The 23,322-nt window shown below is 35.2% G+C and overlaps 1 pseudogene; it reads left to right on the top strand.

Annotated features, from left to right (window-relative positions):
• Window positions 1–5,169: 5,169 nt before the first annotated feature.
• On the top strand, window positions 5,170–20,919 carry LOC127547245 (palmitoyltransferase ZDHHC3-like; annotated as a pseudogene).
• The last annotated feature ends 2,403 nt before the right edge of the window (window positions 20,920–23,322 follow it).

Raw genomic sequence — 23,322 nt, 5'->3', positions numbered from 1 at the left:
TAAACTTGTGTTATTATGATAATTATTACTTGTAGGCATTATTTTTATTTTTTCTACTCTATATAGGGGAGGAGAAAGGGGGAAAGTATTTATATAGCATCTATTTTGTGCCAGTCAGTGTGTTAAGTACCTCTGGTACTAAGATTTTGTAAGTGCCAGCCTAAGGGTTGGGCTGGGAGGAGGGGAGGCTGAGACAGATTCATTCCATCTTCCACCTTTGTGGTGGTTGGATGCTGAAGCACAAACCTTTGGATTTGGAGACATTTGGAGGGAGCTAGAGGCTGAAGCTGGCAGAGGCAAAGGACTAGCGGCAGGAGCTTTCGGAACCAAGGAGAAAGATAGGCCTCTAAGAAAGCTAACAGGGCTCCAGGAAGAGACAAAACTTTGAAGGAGACAATAAAGGATTTGAACTTTAACTCCTGGCTGTACTTATGGTAATTACTGAACTAAAAGGAAGGCTGCTCCCAGAGACCCCAAGAAAGCCTCAACAGAGAACATTACATTTTAGAGAGAATATTACACTTCATGGTCACTTTTTCTAGTCATTCTTCATTGTCAATAAAATATTTGTATTTCACTGTTGATCCTAAATAATTACTATTTAAAGCAGACAATTGTATCCTAAGTCCTAGTAAAATCTAACTTTAAATGAAAATTCACATGTTCTGTTTTGAGAAATCAGTGTTCACTCATTATAAATTGCAGGTTCTGTTGCAACTTGAACCTTCAATAAGGATTCTTAGACAATTCTAGCATGCTACATTTAACAAAGCCATAACTAGTTTTTTTTCAAACTTAGAGCCAGCTTCAAATGACACTGCCAGGGGAAACTGCCCACCATGTTCCCTTCAAATATAGGATCAATCTGTTAAGCAGGTGGAGAGAGACAGAAACCCTGACACATTAGCCCTGGGAAGACATTCTAGGACGAAAGATGCTCAGATGAATTACAAAAACTAGAACAAGAATATGACAACTGATAACTCCCTATATTAACTAATTGTTCTTGCCAATTAGATGCTAAGCTTGTTTTTAATTGAGGCTGTTGAAATATAAATTTCAGGATCCTATTAAGTTATATATCTTATTTGTGTATTGTGGTTTTTAGGCTCCTTAAGAGCAGGATTTTTCTTTTGTCTTTATAATAAATATTTAATAATGATGTTTATTAAATGTTTATAAATGTTTATTAAGTGATAGACTTCTTATTTTTTGTTACCAGGGAGCAAAGACTTAGTCTCCTCTTCTGACTCTATTCTATAATAGCACCAAAAACAAGAGTTGAGATGCTATAGAAAGGAAAGCAGTTTAGAAAACACACACACACACAATTTGATTTTCATTCTTTCTCATCCCTACCCTCATCCCCAAACCCTGTGTCATGTTTTGTGCTGTTTAATAAAATTTTGCTCAGCATTTTGAGAAACTGATGTTCACTTATTATAATTTGCAGGATTAAATATAATTTAGAGCAATGGTCTCCAAACTTTTCTGATCCTCACCCCATTGGTAAAAATATGTATACTTTAAGTATTCAATAAGTTTACTTTATGTATATTAATTTAAAAATTATACTGTGTATTAAAATAACATATAATATTATATATGAATATGAATTTTATTTATTCATATAATATGAAATTTACACAAAATATAAATTTTAAAAGGATGAGAGAAAAATGAAATAAAATTTTATTTTAACGGCAGAAGGAAACCAGTGGAGTTTCTTGAGTAGGGGTGTGATACAATCAGAACCATAGTTTGGGAAAATGCCCTTGGTAGCTCTCTATGCAGAATGGATTCAAGAGGGCAAAGATATGAAGTAATAAGACCAATTAGATAGTTATTTCAATAATAGTCCAGGGGAGAAAATGAGAATCTGGTGTGATGAGAGTTGTAGTTATGTTAATAGAGAGAAGGGGATAGTTGTAAGAAATACTGAGGTGGAAATGTCAAGATTTGACAACTAATTGGATATTTGGGGTAACAAAGAGTAAGAAGTACAGAATAATGAATAGGAAATTGCAAAAATAATGGTGCTTTTATGAGAAAGGGTAATTTGGAAGATGATGGATTTGAAAGAAAAAAATAACAAAATGAGATGTGAGATACAGATCACTGCTCATTCATGCCAGCTTTTCCTAATTGATTGTATCATTCAGAATTACAGAAAGGAAGGTGGGGTTTTAACTCATCATTTACTACTCTCAAGATACAACACTCAGAAGGCAGATTGGAAGATTACTTGCACAGTAGAGGGAAGGAGGGAGGGAGGGGATAAAATAAAGGAGTGTTTGGAGAGAATAGTAGATATGTTTCTGTTGAGATAAGCCCAACAAATGACTTTAAAGACTATTTTTCTTTCTCAAGTGGTTGATCACACACCCATGGTCTCCTTGGTGCAGACTATAGTCAGCCCTGAGTTTGGAGATCATTTGCTTAGAGGATAGATCAATGAGCTTAAATTTAGAAAAAACTTCACTAAGGAGTTATAAAGACCAAAAGATTTATTTATCAATAAAGCAATCCACTTCTTTGTGTTGTCATTCTCATCTCCCTCAATAAGAAATCATGATCATTAAAGAATTCAACATTTTCTGTAACGCTTGGATATTGATGCTATCTATACAAATGTAGCATCTTTATGTTATTTGGCTTTGGGATTCAAGCTGGTATTACTGTTTTTGGCAGTGATTTTTATGACCTTAATCAAATAAAGTCATATTTATATTCTTCATAGTTTTCTTGTTCCATAAAATGAAGCCAGAAGGAACAACAACTTTCAAAGTAAAAGATGAGGAGTATCTGTGAATTGACATGACTTCACATGCATTCAGTTCCTACAATTTCTAATCTAATTCTCAATTATCAAATGGAGGATTTTCCAAAGTGGATTTTTTAATATTTTAGGTATTTTCTTTATTTTTCCATTTTTTCTCTCCAGGTGGCAACTATTTAGCCATTCCATCCTTATAAATACCAGCACCAGAGAATATGGAAGAGAAATCTCATGGATTTATGAAGTGTGGGGTTTATATATCAATGAACAAAATGAGAAAAAGAACTATTTTCCTTTCATGAATCTTATAGAGAGAATTTATTTTTACGGTTTCTTTTTTCTGAGGGATCGTATGCTATGTAATAGGTAAAAGGTTGGTCTTATATTAGAAAGATTTGGATTCAGATTCTGCTTTTTATATATAATAGATATGGGATGATAGGCAAATCATTTCAGTTCTCAGTGTCCTCAAGCATTGATGAGTTACCAATCAGCAGAGACAGAGGGAGTTTCCACATCAGGGAGTACCTTGCAACATCATTGAAATTACAGAACCAACCAAACAAACAAAATCCTTTCTGCAACAAATCAGATGATCAGTGCAAATCATTAAAAAAGTTATTTGTACTCTGAAACAAAAATCCAAATGGTAGCATGCAATAACAGATAAGACACTGAATTTGGCAGTAGGTAGACTTGATTTTAAATCCGATTATATGACTTGAGCTAGTCAATTAAATTTTCTCTGAGCTTGGACTCAGTTGCTTCTAAAATCCTTTCCAGGCCTAAATTTATAATCCAATGATCCCATGATTTTGATTCCTCACGAAATCCCATTTCTGAGCCAGTGGTTCCTAAAGAATGTGCCTAGAATTTTGCGGGAATTTGTGTGTAAGGAATTCTAAAGAACTTATACTTGTACAAGTGGGAGACTCCCAAATCTCCAACTGTGTCATGATTCCTCATATCAATGCCCTCATATTATGGAAAAAAATTGAGTACTGCTGCTAGTGTGAACAAGGAGAAAAATTCCACACCACAATTTTGTTTCTTCAATAAAGAGCCTTCTGTTGTGAAGTGTAGAAGTGACACCCTAGTGTTAAGACTTTAGTTTCAGGTATACACTGAGATATTTTCTTACTTTCACCCACAAAACCAGGGTTCTTGTAGCCCCCAGTACACTGAGGTTGTTGTTATCTCACTTTTTAGCATGTTACAATATCCCCGAGGATATTTTGTTTAAAAAAAGCAAAATGCTACCACAGCAATCCTATACTAATGATTTAAGTTCAATCCTAGACTCAGTACTTAGAAGACAAAAGTATAAATGATATCTGCTCATCATCTTGATCTGCAGTTAGTCACAGATATTTTAGAAAATTTGCATCTAGCATTAAGATTTGATTCACTGCTATTTTACTCTTTGGAGTATAGTATAAATGATCTCCAAAGGGGCAAACCAGACTTTTGACTTCTATCTGGAGCACAATGGGTGTATATCTTTATCTATATATCTATACACATACATACACATACAATAGAAAATGTATATATGTACATACATATGTATGCATGAAAAGACTTCATATATATATATCTGGTATCTAGCCTGTATGTATACCTGTATGTATACACACACACACACACACACACACACACACACACAATATTAGAGACTCATATGGAATTTACACGCAGATTTTGAGTGAACTCCACCTTGCCATAAAGCATCCCAATAGTAATACAAAATTTATCTATGATTAAAAAAAGAGCAAAATGAAACAGACATGCTGGAATGAGCAGCCAACTGTTCATGTATGGAGGACTTCAGTCATTTGCAGACTCAGATTCCTTTGGCAGAAGCCCTTCTTTTCAGATCTTGTCTCGGCTTGCTGCTACCTGTTTGCTCTCTGACTCTTTTTTTTTTTTTTTTTTTGTGATTGGAGGGGTGGAGAGCAGGAAAGGGATACCTGATGCTATTTCTCTCTCCTTCCCTTTTTTTCCATGCTCTTCTTCATGGCTAAGTAGTATTGCCCTAGTCTCCCAATTTTCTCTGCAAGGATCAGTAACATTCCAAATTTCCCACACCATCAAGGGGCAAGATAAGTGGAAAAAAAAAATCTTACAAATTCTAATCTTTTCTTCTGAGTAAAGCTAATATTTCCTTGAAAGCTGTTCCTAGACTAATTCAACCAATCTAGCTCACCAGCCCCACCCATTAGCATGCATATTCCTTGGAGGCAGACATTTTATTTTCAGTTTACTCAGATGGGAGAAAGTAGAAGATAAATACCCAGTACTTAGCTGAGAAAATTGGATTAATTAACTTCAGTCAATCTATTTTCTTGACAATAAAAACAATAGCTTTCAGTGCAAGTGGTTAAGGGAAGATGGGTGCCCGCCTTCGTCTTGGTGTGCTTGTAAGCCGCTATTGTTGACATTGTTAAAACCAGCATTTCCCCTCTATGATCATTTGTTAATTCTGTTGTGTGTAGCTACTACTACTCAAATTTCTTGGGTGGATGAATTAGTAATCTGGCAAAACCAGGAAAACAGCCATTCCTCAGAGTCTTGGTGATTACTTGTTAGACAGTAAATCCCAACACGGGCACCGTAGATTTCATGACAGCAAGACAGGAGGATTAACACTGATAAAATCAAAATGAAGGTAGGCCCCTGGAGAAATTCAAGCCCATTCAATTAATGAGGTTTTAGTGACTTTTGGCACTGAAGAGATTGATTTCTGGACTTTCTAGAATTTTTAAATTCACACTATGATTCATTATGTTTTTCCCTATAAAATCTACTTTTATGAAGGTCTTCCTTCTTAGTGTCAGGAAGAGAAAAATAAGGAAGTCTGTCTACTATCTTCCTGTTCTGATCTAACCTGCTACTTAGCTCTCTTCCGATTCAAAAGGTAGTGAGCCCTTCATTTGATTTCAGAGCTAAAAATGTACTATTACTGGAATAAAAAATGTACTTTATTTAAACATAGTTCATTAAGTTTTGTAAGGTTTTTATATGCATTTAAGCATCATAACAGTACTATGAAATTGGTATTATAGATATTATTCTCATTTTACAGATATGCAAACTAATTTTCATATTCAAAACATATTTCAGAGTTAAAAATGATTTGTCCATGATTACATGTCATGTAAAGTATAAGGGAGAATTTAAAACTATTTCTTTCAGAATTTATTACTCTTTCCACTGAACCACTCTGGCCAGAGAATAATTCTCCTTTGGAGTATTGTTTTGGCAATCTAATTCAAAATGGTACCTGCAAACATCTAAACATAAAGGATAGATGCAAAGCTATCTGGATTTCAAGGAGGGAGCAATGAAACAATCAACAAGCACATAGTGATGCATAGTAATGCATCAGGCACTGTGATAGGTAATAAAAATTTAATTTTCAAATGGATTTGTGATCTCATTTATTTTTCTTTCTTAATTTCTTTCCTAAGGTGTGGATTACAACTCAGCCATGCCTGTTTATCCTGTGTGATGCTTATCTATGTCCTCCATAAGTTTACCACAGAAGTCCGCCAACAGGCTGAAGCTTTCCTTAATTTCTCCTGAAATTGCAAGGGTGCCAGTGGAACACACTGTTCCACTGTGTGTTTAACTTTCTGTTTAAAGGAGAGTAGAGAAGGGGAAGGAGGTAGAAAAAATTGGAACACAACGTTTGCAAAGGTGAATGTTGAAAACTATTTTTGCATGTATTTGGAAAAAATAATAATAAAAAAAAACTATTGTTATTTTTAAAAAATGTTGATTCAGAAATAAATCCACATTTTTTTAAAAAAAAAGTGTTTCTGTATATTAAAAGTTAAACTGTTCCATTTTTTTGTGGTGTTATTTGATACTCATCATGTCCACCATTAATTCTTTTTTCTCAAAAAGAAATGCTTCTTGCATTTCTTCTATGTTTAGCTTCTTGAACCATGCTTTTCCACTGATTCTTATTATCATCATCTTTTTTCCCACTTTTATGATAGCATCACAAAGTGTACACTGATTTAATTTATAGTCTGATTGAGGTTTTCATAAAATTTCTCTTCTTTTTTGATCCTTTGTAATCAATGATACTTTTTTTTTTTTTTGGTAGATACTTATCAATTCTACAACATAAAATGACCAAATACTACATGAAAAAATATTTCTTACTGCCGTTGGGTGTACAATAAAATCAACTCTGCTATCTCCTTTCCAATCAGTGTATATAAGCCATTTTCAATTTCCCTGTAAATTTCTTCTTTTGTTTTGTGCTCTTTTATTTATTCAAAGAATGTCAGGCTTGATATAATTCAGCTCCTCCAGCAGAAATTCTACTCAATGATTAGTTACTAAACAAAGATCTTATTTTAAAAATATAAATGGTCAGATCAAAATTTAATAAAAAAAAATCTAATGTATGTTCCCAACTTTAATTGCAAGAGGTATTAGATACTTTATATTCCTTTTAAGAAGAAGAAAAAATTAAATTCGCTAAATGATGTACCTGTCAATTACTTATTTTTTGTTCCTGTGGGTCTGCATCCCTAGAGAGAGAAAAAAAATTATTCTGCCCTTTTCCAATTTCATATTCTCTTAACGATGGGAAAGTTCTGAGACATGACTGAAATATTTTAGCAAGCTTCTTAATGTGATCACTCCATTAATCAGTATTTTTTCATAATGTGGCTTCTGCTAAATTGATAGCAACCTGCCTGACGTTTTCCAAAGAGAAGATTTAATTAAAATCATAATTCTAATTTAACTGGAACCAATATTGATTAAACACAAAAATATTCAAGGCATAATTTTGTTCAAAAGTAATTGAAACCAACTTATTTGCTTCTTTCCCCATTCTTCATTTTAGTATTTTCTGCTTCCTTTACCACAACTAGGCAATTGTCAATGTAGAAATCACAAGAGTCTGCATGGGATTGAGGACTATTTTGCATTTTTCTTTTTTCATGGATCACCATGACCAAAAAGTTCATCACAAAATGGACAACCTGTTAGGGTTCTTACAAGGTGCCAAGTTAGTGGAATTGATGAGATAATGATTCTCTAATTTACATGTACTTAGTACTTACTATAATTCCACAAGATTCACACCTTTAACAGAGCATATATTAGGAGGAGCTCTCAGGGCCAAAAAACAGAAGCCCACTAGAAGCTCTGAACCTCAAACAGGATTCACTCCAGGAGTTTTAGAAGCCAAGATTCAGTCAAGCAGATTCACAAGCCAGAGAAGGCACCTTAAGCTCTTGGAACCAAGACTACAGAAGGCTTCGAAGAAAAACTAGCCGCACCCCAAGTGAAGGAGATAAGATTTTGAAGGAGACAAGAAAGGATTTGGACTTTAATATCTAGCTGCATTTGGAGTGATTACTCTGAACTGAAACAAAAGTTGCTCCCAGAAGCCTCCCAAGAAACCTGCTCCCAGAGAACATTATATTTTAGAGAAGAATATTACAACAACCTACAGGTGATGAATCTCTCCATACTTAGATTGCTCATTACTAAATCAGATTTCGTCAGTTACCAAGCTTTATCAGTCTCCTTTTGAGACTTGTGTTCCTATGTAAAAACCTTCAAGAAACTTGTATCACCTCCATCTCATGATGAATCATCAGATTAAGATTTTTGGGGAGATACCAGAGATATAAAAATAGAAATGCAACAATACCAGTCTTCGTGGAGCTTATAATCTGTCAAGGGAAATAACATGTATACATATAAGGATATACAAGGCAAATTCCTGGGAAAGCACAAGAAGATTATCGATAAAGGTCTCTTGGAAGTGATAACACAGTACTTTTTTTTTTTTTTTTTTTAAACTAGGGGTTTTCAGAAGCAGCTATACCCAAAGAAAGAACACTGGGAAATGAGTGTAAACTGTTTGCATTTTTGGTTTTCTTCCCAGGTTTTTTTTACCTTCTGAATCCAATTCTTCCTGTGCAACAAGAGAACTGTTCGGTTCTGCACACATATATTGTATCTAGGATACACTGCAACATATTTAACTTGTAGAGGATTGCTTGCCATCTGGGGGAGGGGGTGAAGGGAGGGAGAGGAAAAGTCGGAACAAAAGTGAGTGCAAGGGATAATGTAAAAAAAAATTACCCAGGCATGGGCTCTGTCAATAAAAAGTCATTATAAATAATAACAAAAAAAAGGTAGGGGTTTTATAAGACAAAGGTAAAGAAGGAGTAAAGGTTGACATGAGGAACATTTTGTACCAAGTGATGGAGATTAGAGATATAATGTTGAATGTAAATAACAGCAAAGAAACCCTTTGGATGGACCATAGAGTATACAAAAAGAAGTATTATCTAATAAGATTGGAAAAATAGATTAAATCCAGGTTTAAAAAGCTTGAAGAACCAGGGAAAGTACTTTGTATTCAATTCTAGAATAAATAAGTAACTATTAGAGTTTATTGAAAAAGGAATAATAAGGTCTCCTTTATATTTTAATAATAAATGACATCTACAATCTGCCAATCATTGTACTAAGTGCTGTGGGTATAAATATACAAATTATACATTCCCTGCCTCAAGGAGATCCTGGTCTGTATAGAGTAAACATAGAAAGGAGAATTGACCAGGAAAGGAAATTCTGATTTGGGGAGTAACAATGATGATGAGTAGAGCCATAGGACAGTTGATTGTCATTCTTTCTGGTAGTAATGACAGTGTTAATTTGATTGCTCTTCTCAAAGCAAGAATTAGGGTGAGGAGTTTTTCTTTAAGTAGGAGGGTATATGGCAAGACATCCTGCCTCATAGGTTTTTATTTCTTAGTGGATCACTGAATGGGATATGAAAGATAGTCTGGGGTTGGCTATACACATCAAGTTAATAGTATCTCTGAAGCAAGAACATAAAAGATGCAATGGGAAGGAGAGAGCTGTTGGACAAAAATAGTATGTTAAAGCCAAACTCTAAACACAAGCACAGTGTGTGGGGAAAAAAAAGTAATTTACTAATACACTTGTTTCACAATGTACTATATCACTCTTGTTCTGTTTTCTTTACTTCCTCAATAATCTGAACAAATTCCTTTTTCTCTTCCTATCAGTCTTTCTCACTAATCTTTGTGTCTCTTTTCTACTTTATTTCCTGTTTCCTCTCCATCCTTTTCCTATTTCTTTTTCCATTTGCCTCAATTCTTCCATGTCACTATAAGTTATTGTTATTTTTATTCAGTAATTTCATTCATATCCTACTCTTTGTGACTCCATTTGGTATTTTCTTGGCAAAGACATTGGAGTAGTTTGCCATTTTCTTCTGTAGCTCATTTTGCAGAATAGGAAACTGAGGCAAATAGGGTTAAGTGACTTGCCCAGAGTCACACAGCTAATAAGTATCTGAGGGTGGATTTGAACTCAGGGAGAGTTGTACCAACACATAGCTGGCAACAGTGGAGCACAAAAAAAATAGGCAGCTTTCAGAGATTTGATGTACTGTGCTGCATCTGCTCATCAGAACACTCATAAACATCAACTTGTTTGACTAAAATGATAGGCAAATTCAGAAGCTGCACAGGGCTTATCAGCAAGATAATTTATTCATTTCTAATAAGGCAGTATTTAATTCCATCAAAAGTAAAGTATGAGAGAAACTTAGAAAGATGCAGGATTCTTGGCTCAGTAAGAAGACAGATGAAATTTAATTTTATGATAATAGTAACAATCCAAAGCACTTTTTTTGGTTTAATTATTCATGTAAAATTTATTGAATAATAGTGCTGTAGTGTGGTTTACATTTTAGGGATCTGCTGGTCAAGGATTCTTCAGACCACTGAGTCATCTAGCTATCCTCACTAGAAATTAATTAGCTTTTAATATAGAGTTGAACTACATTTTTAGGATTTAGTTTTTGTCCCCAACTTTAATAGCAAGATGGTTTAATACTTTTTATTCCTCAGTATAAAGGAAAAAACAGCCATCTACAACCTCTATGTGTCTCTCAATTAATTATTTTTTGTTCTTGTGGGTCTGTGTCCCTGGAAAGGAAAAAAAAAAAATGCTTACTCTATCCTTGTCTACTTTCCTATGCTCTTGCCTAAGGATGTCTTAGGATGAATGAAGTACTATTGCTAGTTTCTTAATATGATTAATTTCTTTATCAGTATACTTGCATAAGGTGGCTTCTCATAAACAAATAACTAGCTGCCTGATAATCTTCCAAAGAATAGATTTAATTAAAATTATGATTATACTTTAAATGGAACCAATATTGATTGAATACCATATTACTCAAAGCATAGATAATTTTGCTTAGAAGTAACTGCAGCCAATTATTTTCTTTTCCCATTCTTCACTCCCCATCTTTCATTTTAAAATGATGTATAACTTTAAATTCCCAAACACAATACTTTTTATATATAATTTGATACACAATAGTTTCCTCGATACAGATACTCTGGGAAAGGCTCTTGTAACTATGAAACAAATCAAGAAATCCCAACAGGTCTCATCATATTTTTCATTACCTAAAAAAACCAGTGAAGCTCAAATTTTCCAGAGTTGGCTTAGACCCAAAAGGCAGGAGGTTCTTTCATTAAATGCTTCTTAATTCTTGCACACCACTCACAGCTGGGTCGAGTTCCTTTCTGTTGGTTTAAGATCAGCCTTGAGTGCTTTGTTTTTGTAGGCAAAAGGACCAAAACCTAAGCATGGCCTAGGTGAGCATGTATTGCCTTTAAAGGCTTTCTGCTCTGGGCAAAGGAGTTGCTGCAATTTAAAGAAAACTAATCTCCTCAAAGGGTCCTGCTGGGCATTTCACAGACATCATTTTAACTGATTCAGTAGCATGATCATGATTTAAAAATCAAAACATCACAGATATCAACAGAAAACAGACAAATGAATAAGCAAAACTCTGGTCTCTTTTAGGTCAGAGATGGAAGAAAGGCCAGTTAGTGTGGATGTCTATTCTCGGAGGACCAAAATGTCACCACTATTTTAGAGTCAAGTTACAGTGTGTCCGACTGTGGCTGATCTGACCAAGCTTGGAACGCTCTACCACAGGTCAGGCACAAATAGTCCATGTGAACATTTGGGGTGGATTCTCTAAATCTGTGCATCTCACATTTCTTTTGAACTGCAATTCTGCCTTGCACTTTCTTTGATGTGGGCCCACCATGCTGGGTGGTCCTTTGCCAGTGTCTCCCATATCCCATATCAGTTCCCAAGTATGTCTTTAGAGAGAAGCAAGAAGAATGTGATGATTCCACAAAGGTGACTAAGAGAGAAAAGTCATAGAGAAGGTGATAATTAAGATCAAAAAGCATCATGGATACCAAGGGAATAGTGAGTGTTCCAAAAATATCCAGTGGTTGATGTCAAAAGTTGAAAAGAGGTCAAGTAAAAGGAAGATTGAGAAAAGATCATTTTATTCAATAGTTGAGAAATCGTTGATAACTTTGAGGAAGGGAGTTGCAGATGAATAGTGAGGACATAAACAAGATTACAAGGGATTGATGAATGAGTCAGAAGAGAAGAAATGCAGGTGTTAGTGTAGAAAACCCTTTCAAAGAGTTTGGCTGGGGAGAAAAGGTACAGGCTGATAGCTTGAAGGTATGTGAAATTATTTATGTATTGTATCCATATTATTCTTTACTAAATTCCTCCATATCCTAGCATGAAGATAACAAGATCAGAGGATTCCAGCATATGAGATAACCTATTTATGAAGGATTCATGAAAAAAAGACATAAATGAAAATTAATGTCAATGAGAAGGTACAGGGTGCAGTCCGTGTTTGTGAGAGGAGTACTCACATTAGTTAAAAAAAAAAAAAAAATAAAAAATAAAAAAAAAAAAGATGTGCCAAAGTATCAGGCTATTGATCAACTAAAAGCTCTATGAGAATCACTTTAATAATTGGTTGACTGTCATATTTAACTCATTCTTAATTCCACTAAAATAGGATATAAGTAAGTTGAACAGGTCTGGCTTTGTGTTTCATTTGGGATTATTCTGAACAGTCCACTGGAAATACAATATATATAAAAATTGTATTCAATTTTTCTTTACTTAGCAAATGTATTCATTAATTTTCAAACCATGCCTAAAGAAATATCTGATTTCAAATGATTAAGATGTTTTTATATATGGTCTGAGCTTGGTGGAACTGATACAAATGCTGAAAATGGGGGCAGGAGATGTAAAATGATGCAGTGACCAAAATAAAAAGAGTTGATACTTTAAATATATTCCAATACACCTGGGGGATTTCCTCAAGAGGTAAATGGAGAAGGTATACTTGATACATGCAGCTTATTTATTGTGTGTTCCACAACAACTAAAGACTTCTTGAAGGATGAATAGAATAGAGAGAATGGTTAAAGACCTCACAGACAGAAGATCCAATCAATAAGGTGATTTCCTTACCTGACAAGGGATCGATGAAAAGGTATTGTCTCTTTGTGACTTGTTGAAATATATGAAATTCAATCTTCACTTAAGAGTGCAGACAATCCATGGTCTTAAAATGAAGTAATGAAAGGTGGGGAGAGCCTGGTTACATATATTCAGTGGAAATTATCTATTTTGCTTCTTTTCTTGCAGGTTGTAGAATGACACTTTAGAGATTAATGGGGTATTTCCATTTAGACTGTTTTTTCCCATAATGCTTTGGTTACACAAAATCCTTCTGTTGCTGTCTCAAATCACCCAAAACTAAGGATAGATTGCTTTTATTTATGATTGTATTTCTTCTTAGGCATGTCAAATCTAAGAATTTTGTAGGTTTAAAGGATCATTGATTTAGACCTGAAAGGAAAATAAGAAGATATTTAGTTCTACCTCCTCAGTTTATAGATTAATGATAAAATTTGGAAGGGATAAAAAGCTTGCCTAAGCTCACATGGGCAGTTAGAGATAGAGCTCAGATATAAATCCAGATCATCTGATTTCAAATCCTGCCTTAGATTTCCTTTGCAACTATGAGTTAATAAAATAATATCATAATAGCTCAAATTCACATCATATTTTTGCTATTCACAAAATAACCTCACCTGGTGGATATTGCAGTTTGAGGTAGCTGAAAGGATTAAGACAACTCAAGCCATACCTGGAGGGCTGGGAGATCTGGATCTTATGTGTTGCTCAAGTAGGCAAGGATGAACTGAACATGACATGTATGTTCAGTGGGATGCTTTCCATACTGTGAATATTTATTAAGGCACACTTGAATCTTTTGTGTTTTAAGCACATCTTTTTTGGCTCAAGAAATAAATAGCTGCCCTTAAACTGAGATCAACTTTACACAGAGAGCCTTCTCTCCTCCCACCCCACCTTTGTGTGTGTGTGTGTGTGTGTGTGTGTGTGTGCTGTCTTTCCCTCTCCCTTTCTCTCTTCCTCTCCCTCTTTGTCTCCTTTGCTAAGTCACTTTTGAGGTCTCACTTTCTATGCACAAGTGTATTCTAGGATTCTCTCCTGGATCTTTTCCTCTTCTCTCCCCCTCCACCCCCCACTCTTCTCTCTCTTTCTCTGTCTCTCTTTCTCTCTGTCGCTGTCTGATCTCCCTCTGTTTTCCCCCGTGTGTGTGTGTGTGTGTGTGTGTGTGTGTGTGTGTATCATTAAGACACATGATACAAACTCAGTCATTTGGTAAAATGTGAAAGATCAAAGTCTTCATTCCATCCATGGAAGCAATACCAGCCAAGAAAATGGTAAACCAAGAGTTGTAGCCACTAACATTTATACGGATGGCAATTTGCTTTATTGGATCAAATGTACTGTGGCATTCTTTTAGTCCAACAGTATAGGCAAGGGTATTTTTCTTTATAAAGAATTAATGTTTCCAAGCATTTATCTGTGATTTAAATAATGAGTCACACTTTCCGCCTTCAACCTTCCCATTACTCTCTAAGCAAACTCAGTGGCATTTTACTCAGTTTTGCTTCCTAGTTACCCTACTTTCTCTGTTGAGTGGACTATTGTTTAAAAGAGACCTGGGATAACCTCACTTTGGCCTAGAAGTCTCTGGCAGAATTATAAGTACTGAGAGATACATACAACTAGAGGTAAACTTTGGGTATAAACAGTGCAAACAAACCATCTTTTTAACTTAAACAGTTAAAATTTTTTCTTCCATAAATATGCATTTTAATAACCTAAAAAAATCCCAGGTAATCAATAGTTCATACTTTTTCATGTGTTACTGACTTATACACATAAGTAAACAATTCTAATCTCACAGACATGAAACCTCAAAACAAGATCTATATATGAAATTTACTCTCATTTTAAAAAATTAAAACACTTCGATTCTTGCCCTTCTTTTATCCCCTGTATCCAATCTGTCATCAAGATCTTTGTTTCTTTCTTTAAAATGTTTCTTGAAGGGACAACTAGGTGGTACAGTGGATAGAACACTAAACCCTGGAGTCAAGAAGATAGAAGTTCAAATCCAGCTTCAGACATTTGACACTAGCTGTGTGACCATGGGAAAGTGACAACTCCAGCTGTCTTGCCATTAATTATAATAATACTGTCTCTTTGAGTCGCTACTTTTTTACATTTAAACCATCCTCCTGATTCAACCCCAATGTCACTTCTTACTTGGATTCCTGGGCTCTTTCTTCTTTCTTTAGTCCTCATCAGTTAAGTTATTTACAATTGATCATCATACAATATTGCTGTACAGAATTCTCCTAGTTCTGTTCATTTCACTTTGCATCAGTTCAAATAGGTCTTTCCAGGTTTTTCTGAGAGCATTCTGCTCATAATTTCTTAAACCATAATAAAATAGTATTCCACCACAATTATATACCAAAACTTGTTTAGCCATTCCTCAATGAATGCACATCCCCTTAATTTCCAGTTCTTTAATACAATAAAAAGAAATGCTATAGATATTTTTATACAAGCAAATCCTTTTCTTTTTGTTTTTTTTTTTATCTCTTTAAGATACAGGTGCATATCTGATTATAATAGCATGCATTCTTAAAACAACTAGACACAGAGTAGTACAGTATAGTACTGTATAGTACTATGTAGCTATATATATATATATATATAGCGTAAGTAAATATAAGGTAATTTGAGGAAGGAGAGAGAGCTCTAGTGACGAGGATAAGAGGAGAGCTTTCATGTAGGGAAGGTACATATAAGCTGAGATTTAAAAGAAGTTAAAGAATCCAAGAGTGAAGAGAGAGGAAGCAATACTTTCTGAGCATGGGAATAGATTCCGGTAAATTATATAAGCAGGAGACAGAATGCGTGGTTCAGCAAACAGGAAGTAGATCATGCTGTCATGAAAGTAGATTATGTAATGGAAAATAATGTGCAGTAAGTCTGGAAATGTGGGTTTTAAATGAGGGGTTTAAAAATACCAGTCGATTTTATCCCAGAGCCAATAGGGAGCTAGTGAAGGTGTGTTTTTTAAACAGAGGAAGTGTGACCCAGTCAGACCAATATTTTAGGAAGATTATTTTGACAGTTGTGTTAACCAGCAGTGTCAAACTCAAATATAAATGGCTATTAAACTATACCTAAGGATTAGTGTTGACCTCATATTGATTTAGAAAATCACATATTTATACATTTTCTTTTATTAATTTATTTTATTAAATATTTCCCCAATTACATTTTAATTTGAATTGGACCCCATTTGGGAGTATTGTGAGATACAGGATGCCAGAGAGCTATTTGATGTCTCTGGTTTAGATAATGGATAGGAAGAAAGAAAGAACAGAAATAGAAATAAGAGTTAAGGAGTTATTATCTTATTCTCACTGAGAGATGATGAGAGCTTGAGCTAGCCTATGTTCATAGGACAGAATTTGGAAGAAACTGGGGGAGAGGGAGAAGTGGGGGGGGAGAGAGAGAGAGAGAGAGAGAGAGAGAGAGAGAGAGAGAGAGAGAGAGAGAGAGAGAGAAATAATTTGGAGATAGGATGGGATTAAGGGTCTAATGGGAGGAATAGCCTCCAGAAAAACTGTATACTGGAGATTGGGATGTGGAATAGAATGAATTGTAATTAGGATAGGGTAATTTGAGCCTCATCTTTAGGCATGAAATTTTTAGAAGCGCTAACAGCACTTGGTATAACTACTGAGTTTAGTACCTTGTTAGCAAAAGTAATTAGTTAAAATAAAAACAAAACAAAACGAAACAAATGTATGCCCCATTTCCTCCACAACAAGAGCCCTTCCTTAGCCTGGATCCTCCATATTCCCTTCCATTTCCTCTTCAGCAACCTCCCTAGCAGTAATCTTAGTGGTGGTTCTAGGATCTCTCCCTACTACAAATCAAATCCACGTTCTAAAAAAAAGTATTTATAGGTACATTTTATACTTTTTGTCTTAGGCTTCTACTATGAAGCTTACCCCAAAGGCAGGCACCAATAATTGCTTATTTGATGATTTCAGGAGATGAGAAGAAAAAGAGCTCATAATAGATGGCCTCATTTTTTCTTGATAGAGTAAGGGTCAATGGTCTTTGCTAAGAGGAAAAGGGTTAGGGACAATACTGGGATCATGAACAGGGAAAAGAAGGTCACTGTAGGAAATATGTTAGTTAACTAAGGAAAAATAAAAGGATTGATGTTGAATTGTGAAAGTCTAGTTAAAATTAGATAACACATTTGCAATGAACCAGCCAACACAGTTATGGCCTTCTTCCATAGGCATTCAGCAATGCTCAGATAGGAACAGAGAAAGTAAATGGTAGAGAAAATCCAGATCCGGGGCCAGGCAAAATGGAAGCAGTGACAGGTCAAGAGGACATGGGATCCAGGTTAGAGAACAGCATATAATTGAACATGCTAATTATAGAATTGCGATTGAGAAGACAGGAAAACAGGGTTAAAGCAAGGATAATGGTCTTGTAGAACAGGTATGGGTAGAATGTTATAGTGACAAAGAATAGGCAATTATACTTACTAGTTGTAACTAGTTCGGACTTATGCCTCAGTTTCCTTATATGTAAAATGACTATGATAATATTTGTTACCTTGCAAAGTTGAAGAAAGTAATTAATAAACCGCAAAGTGCTACTGACACCAAATATTTAGAATTCACTCCCCCTTACTTAAAATTAATAAATTCTTTCTTCCCTTATTAATTAATAATAGTAGTGATAGCTAACACATACATAGCATTTACTATGTGTCAAGTACTATGCTAAGTGCTTTACAATTACTATCTTGTTTGATTCTTACAACAATCCTGGAAGGTAGGTACTATTATTATTTCCATTTTATAGATGAGGAAACTTAGGTAAAGAGTGATTAAGTGCCCAAGGGCATACAACTAGTAATACCTGAAACTAGATTTGAATTATGATCTTCCTGAACTCCAGTTCTGGCACATTATCCATGGCATCACCTACCTGCCTTTTAAAGTGAAGCTCAAGGATTAAAGAAAGAAGAAAAAAGACCATATGCATAAAAATATTTATAGTTGCTCTTTCTGAGGTCTCTAAATGATGGAAAACTAAAGGAGTGCCCTTCAATTGGATGGCAATGGGATTGTCTAAACAAATTGTGAGGATGCTGCCCTTTATTCTGAAAGAGGACCAAGAAGAGTTAGAGTGAAGTTAACAGTGTATCTGACTGTGGTTGATTAGGCCAATACAAGCTCAGAATGCTCTACCCATAGGTCAGGCACGATAATCCATGTGAACATTTAGGGTAGATTTTTCAAATTTGTACATCTTGCATTTCTTCTGGGCTACTTCAATTCTGCTTTGCTCATAAAACACAGTATTTCCCATGTTACACAATCATTTCCAAAATTCTTAGGAGAGATTTTGAGAATATTGTTTTACTTTTTCTAACACCCTGTGAACGCTTTTCCTGTGTGAGTTTTCCATAAAATAGTCTTTTTGGCAAGCATACATTTGGCATTTGAACAATGTGGTCAGACCAATAGAATTGCACTCTTTACAGTAGAGTTTGAATGCTTGGCAGCCTGGTTCAAAAAAGGACCGCAGTATCTGGTATCTTCTCCAACTAGGTGAGACAATTCAAATGGAAGTGATTCAGTTTTCTAGCATGATGCTGATACACTATTCAGGTTTCACAGGTGTACAACAATGAGGTCAGCACCGTGGCTCTCTAGACCTTCAGTTTGGTAGTCAAATCTAATAACTCTCCACTCCACACTTTCCTTCAAATCTTCCCAAACACTGAGCTAGCTCTGGTAATGCATTTGCCAACCTCCTTATCAGTGTGTACATCCCTGGAAAGTATTCTGCCAAAAGAAGTGAATGTATCCACAGCATTCCGAACCTCTTCTCTTGCTGTAACTGGTAATTTTACATATGGATGGCTTGGTGCTGGTTGATGGAGTACATTGTTTTCTTTTTAATTATTAGGTCAAAATTAGCACAAACACCAGATGATTCATACTTTTTGCATCTCAGTTTCAGAAACTTCATTGAGTACACAATTATCGGCAAATAAAAAATCAGGCATGGACACTCCCTCCACTTTAGTCTTGGCTTGTAGCCTTTTCAAGCTGAAAAATTTACCATTAATGCAGTGGCTAAGCTTGGTTCTGTGTTTGTACTTATTAAAAGCATTTGACAACATGACTGAGGAAGCAGTCTTCTTTCACTCCATTGGTGACTAGGAAAGTGTGAGAACATCATCCATTATCCTGACTCAGGCTAAGCATTTCATCATGAAATTGATATACAATACTGACGGACTTTTCTAGGCAACCAAATTTTGACATAATTTTCCATAAGCCTTGGTTAGATCTACAAATGTTGTATGTAGAGTTCTTGGGCAGCAAAAACCAAATTGACTGTTCCTTAGCCCTTTCTGAAGCCATACTAGCTCTCAGGTAGATGACCATCTTCCAGATGAAGGATCGATCTAATAAGGAAGATTATGGCAAGGATCTTTCCAAAAATGACTTGAAAGACTCCCTCCTTGTGACTGTCATAGGACAATCTATTCTCCTTACCTTTATAAAGATGGACAATGGAGCATCCTTGAATTCCTTGTAGGAGTCCATAAACTACAGCCTGCGGGCCAGATGCAGAAGCTGAGGACGTTTATCCCCCTTACCCAGAGCTATGAAGTTTCTTTATTTAAAGGCCCACAAAACAAAGTTTTTGTTTTTACTATAGTCTGGCCCTCCAACAGTCTGAGGGACAGTGAACTGGCCCCTATTTAAAAAGTTTGAGGACCTCTGGACCAAACATTTCAATTAGCTTTTGAATGAGCAAAGAATCCCTTGGGGGGGGGGAGGGCCCCCCCCCACACGTATAAGTTTCAGCTTGAATAGAATCAGCCCACATCTTTGCCCACATCAAAATAACCTAATGGCATCCAAAACCTCTTCTTTAGTTGGAACTCCAGATAGGGAGGGATTGACTTTAACCTTGGATAAATGATCATCAATTGAGAACATTATAGAACTTTCCAGCCCACCTCTTTTGAATCATGTCTTATCACTAATCAATATAGCTCCTTCAGCACTGAGTAGTTGAAATGCACCATAGATCTTTGGCCATAAATGGCCTTCAGGCATTATAACAGTGTTTTGATTTCCTGGCTCTGGGTTCTCACTTCCACACTATGCTGATCCCAGTGCATGCAGTGCCCAAAAGAGATATCACAAAAGAAAGTTTACAGTCGAAGCTAGGACAAGTAGTCTACAAGTGTCCAAAGTGCTACAGCATCAAACCTGACAGAGCCCATCCCTGCAGTGTTTGTAAGAAATGCATTCTAAAGATGGATCACCACTATTCCTGGGTTAATAAACACGTGGAAGAGAATGACCAGAAGTACTTCATACAATGAATATAGCACAGATTTCCATGCATGCCGTCATTATGGTGGGATTTCAGTTTCTATATTGCTTTGAAGAAGACTGGACAGAATGCAGCTCATTTGTCCCACCTACCACAATGATTCTCCTTATTCTGCTATCTTTTGAAGTCCTTCTTTTTCTCATTTTCACATCAGTAATATTTGGGACCCAGTTATATTCCCATCTGCACTGATAAAACAGGAATAGAAAAACTGAAAAAGTAAGAGAAAAGATGAGCTTAAAAAACAAAATGGATAAACATGAAAGCAGAATTTAGCCTTCCATTCTCTATCGCATGACTTACTCAGCCCATTTGCTATAGCAGACCGGGGGAAAGCAGGCCTGTACCAGTATGTGGTCTGAAGAATCCTTGACCAGCAGATCCCTAAAATGTAAACCACACTACAGCACTATTATTCAATAAATTTTACATGAATAATTAAACCAAAAAAAGTGCTTTGGATTGTTACTATTATCATAAAATTAAATTTCATCTGTCTTCTTACTGAGCCAAGAATCCTGCATCTTTCTAAGTTTCTCTCATACTTTACTTTTGATGGAATTAAATACTGCCTTATTAGAAATGAATAAATTATCTTGCTGATAAGCCCGGTGCAGCTTCTGAATTTGCCTATCATTTTAGTCAAACAAGTTGATGTTTATGAGTGTTCTGATGAGCAGATGCAGCACAGTACATCAAATCTGAAAAAGCTGCCTATTTTTTTTGTGCTCCACTGTTGCCAGCTATGTGTTGGTACAACTTTCCTTCAAATTAGCCACAAACTGTTCCAGCTCTGAGAAATGCCCTAAATTGTTGACATTAATTCTTTTGGTAATCTTCTTGCCTTGGGACCACAGCTTTTGATGAATGTGAATATAGCTGATCAACACAATGATAAATCACAATTCCAGAGGACCAATAATGAGTATACTACCCATTTCCTGACAGAAGGGTGATAGACTAAGAATGAGGCATATATTTTTTGACATGGCCAATGCTGGAATTTGTTTTACTGAACTATGCTTAGTTGTTACAAAGAGATGTGTTGTTTTTCCCAATAGAATGTGGCTTGGAGGGAGAAATATATTTTTGTGTTAATTAAAAAATAAATAGAAAAAAATTTTTAAAGCATTTCAAGCACTATCTTCTACAAGAAACCATTCCTACTGCTCTGAACTGCTAGTCCTCTCCCTCTCAAATGATCTTGAATTAAACTGCTTGGTATAGATTTACATTTATTTGCTTGCTTTTTTATACTCATTGGTTGGTGATTGATATTTGACAACACCCTACCTAACCAACCTTATTTTTCCCTCCTACCAAAATAACTATTTTGATCAGGAAGCTCTCTTCACCTTCACACTTTCTGCTTAGTCAGTACAGTTTTAATTTTATCATCTATTTTCTCCCAAGTTCAGGTTGTCTTCATTTTAATTTCATTTTAAATGTGTTTGCACTTGCCTCATGTAAGTAAGTATTAGGGGTTGTTGGGCTGGGCTGTTTATAGCAGCAACTGTTAATTGTAACTGTTTATTTCTCAAAAATTATACAAAAGTGCATTTTTAAAAAACTGATGTCATTTGCAAGTAGCAACATATATAAGATAACTCTCTGTCCATTTTCATTATGATCTCATGGCATTACATCAGGGTTTGACAGAAAGAAGTTTTCACTGTAAATTACCGTTATAATAACTTCCACCCCAACAGCTTTGCTTAGTAGATCATAGATCTCAAAAATGTGGAAAACAGAGTCCATTTGTCTTAGAACTGATGCTGCTATTTTCAAAGTGTTTTTTTTTTCTAGTGTTATCTACTATTTCATATGTAGGTAATAGCTTTTGCAAAATGGGAGGCTATGGCCACATTCCAAATTCAAGTGGGATCAAATAAAATTAATGAGGATAGGGAAACAAATATGAAAGACTTTGCCAATATGGGAAGTGAAACTAAGTATTAATCTCATAAACTGATCTCTAATTATCTATAGTAGTAAAGGGATATAAATTGTTGAGTGGACGTATAATATGATTCAGAAATATGAAGTCTGAAAAACTGAATTTAGAATCTAACTCTGATACTTATTGCTTATATGATCTTGGGTAAGTCACTTAAGCTCTGTGCTTCTTTGTTTCTTCATCTGTAATAAGGCTGTCAGACTAGAAGTTTTCTAAAATCTTTTTATGCCATAAATATTATGATCCTGGGATTTTCCATTCCTCATTTAAGTTGGTTTAAGAGATTGATCCAGTCTCAGAACTGTTAGATATAACCTCAACTTGGAGTGGAACTGAAAAGAAATACTGGTAGCTAACATCTGAAATTTGGGACAGTGTGCCCTCCATCCTGGAAACAGACCCCTGCTTTAACAAAGAGTTAAAAGCAGAGTAATAGGCTAGGAAAATGAGCAAGCAAAAAAAAAAAAAAAAAAGAGAGAGAGAATAAAAAATTCTGATCATTATAAGTTATTATGGTGACAAAGTATATCAAAACACATACTCAGAAGATGATAATAAAATCAAAGCTTCTACATTAAAACCCTCCAAGAAAAATAAGAATTGAGCTCAAGTCATGGAAGAGCTCAAAAGAGACTTTGAAAATCAAATAAGGGAGATAGAGAAAAATTAGGAAAATAATTGAGAGTGATGCAAAAGGAAATACAAAAAGCTAATGAGAAAAATACCTTAAAAAGCAAAATTGGCCAATTGGGATAGGAGGTACAAAAGCTCACTGAGGAAAATAACTCACTGAGAAAAACAATAGAAT

This window comes from Antechinus flavipes, chromosome 1, assembly GCF_016432865.1.
Source record: "Antechinus flavipes isolate AdamAnt ecotype Samford, QLD, Australia chromosome 1, AdamAnt_v2, whole genome shotgun sequence".
Taxonomy (NCBI): Eukaryota; Metazoa; Chordata; class Mammalia; order Dasyuromorphia; family Dasyuridae; genus Antechinus; species Antechinus flavipes.
Note: the sequence above shows the minus strand (reverse complement) of the source record. Positions and strands in the feature narration are given on the sequence as shown.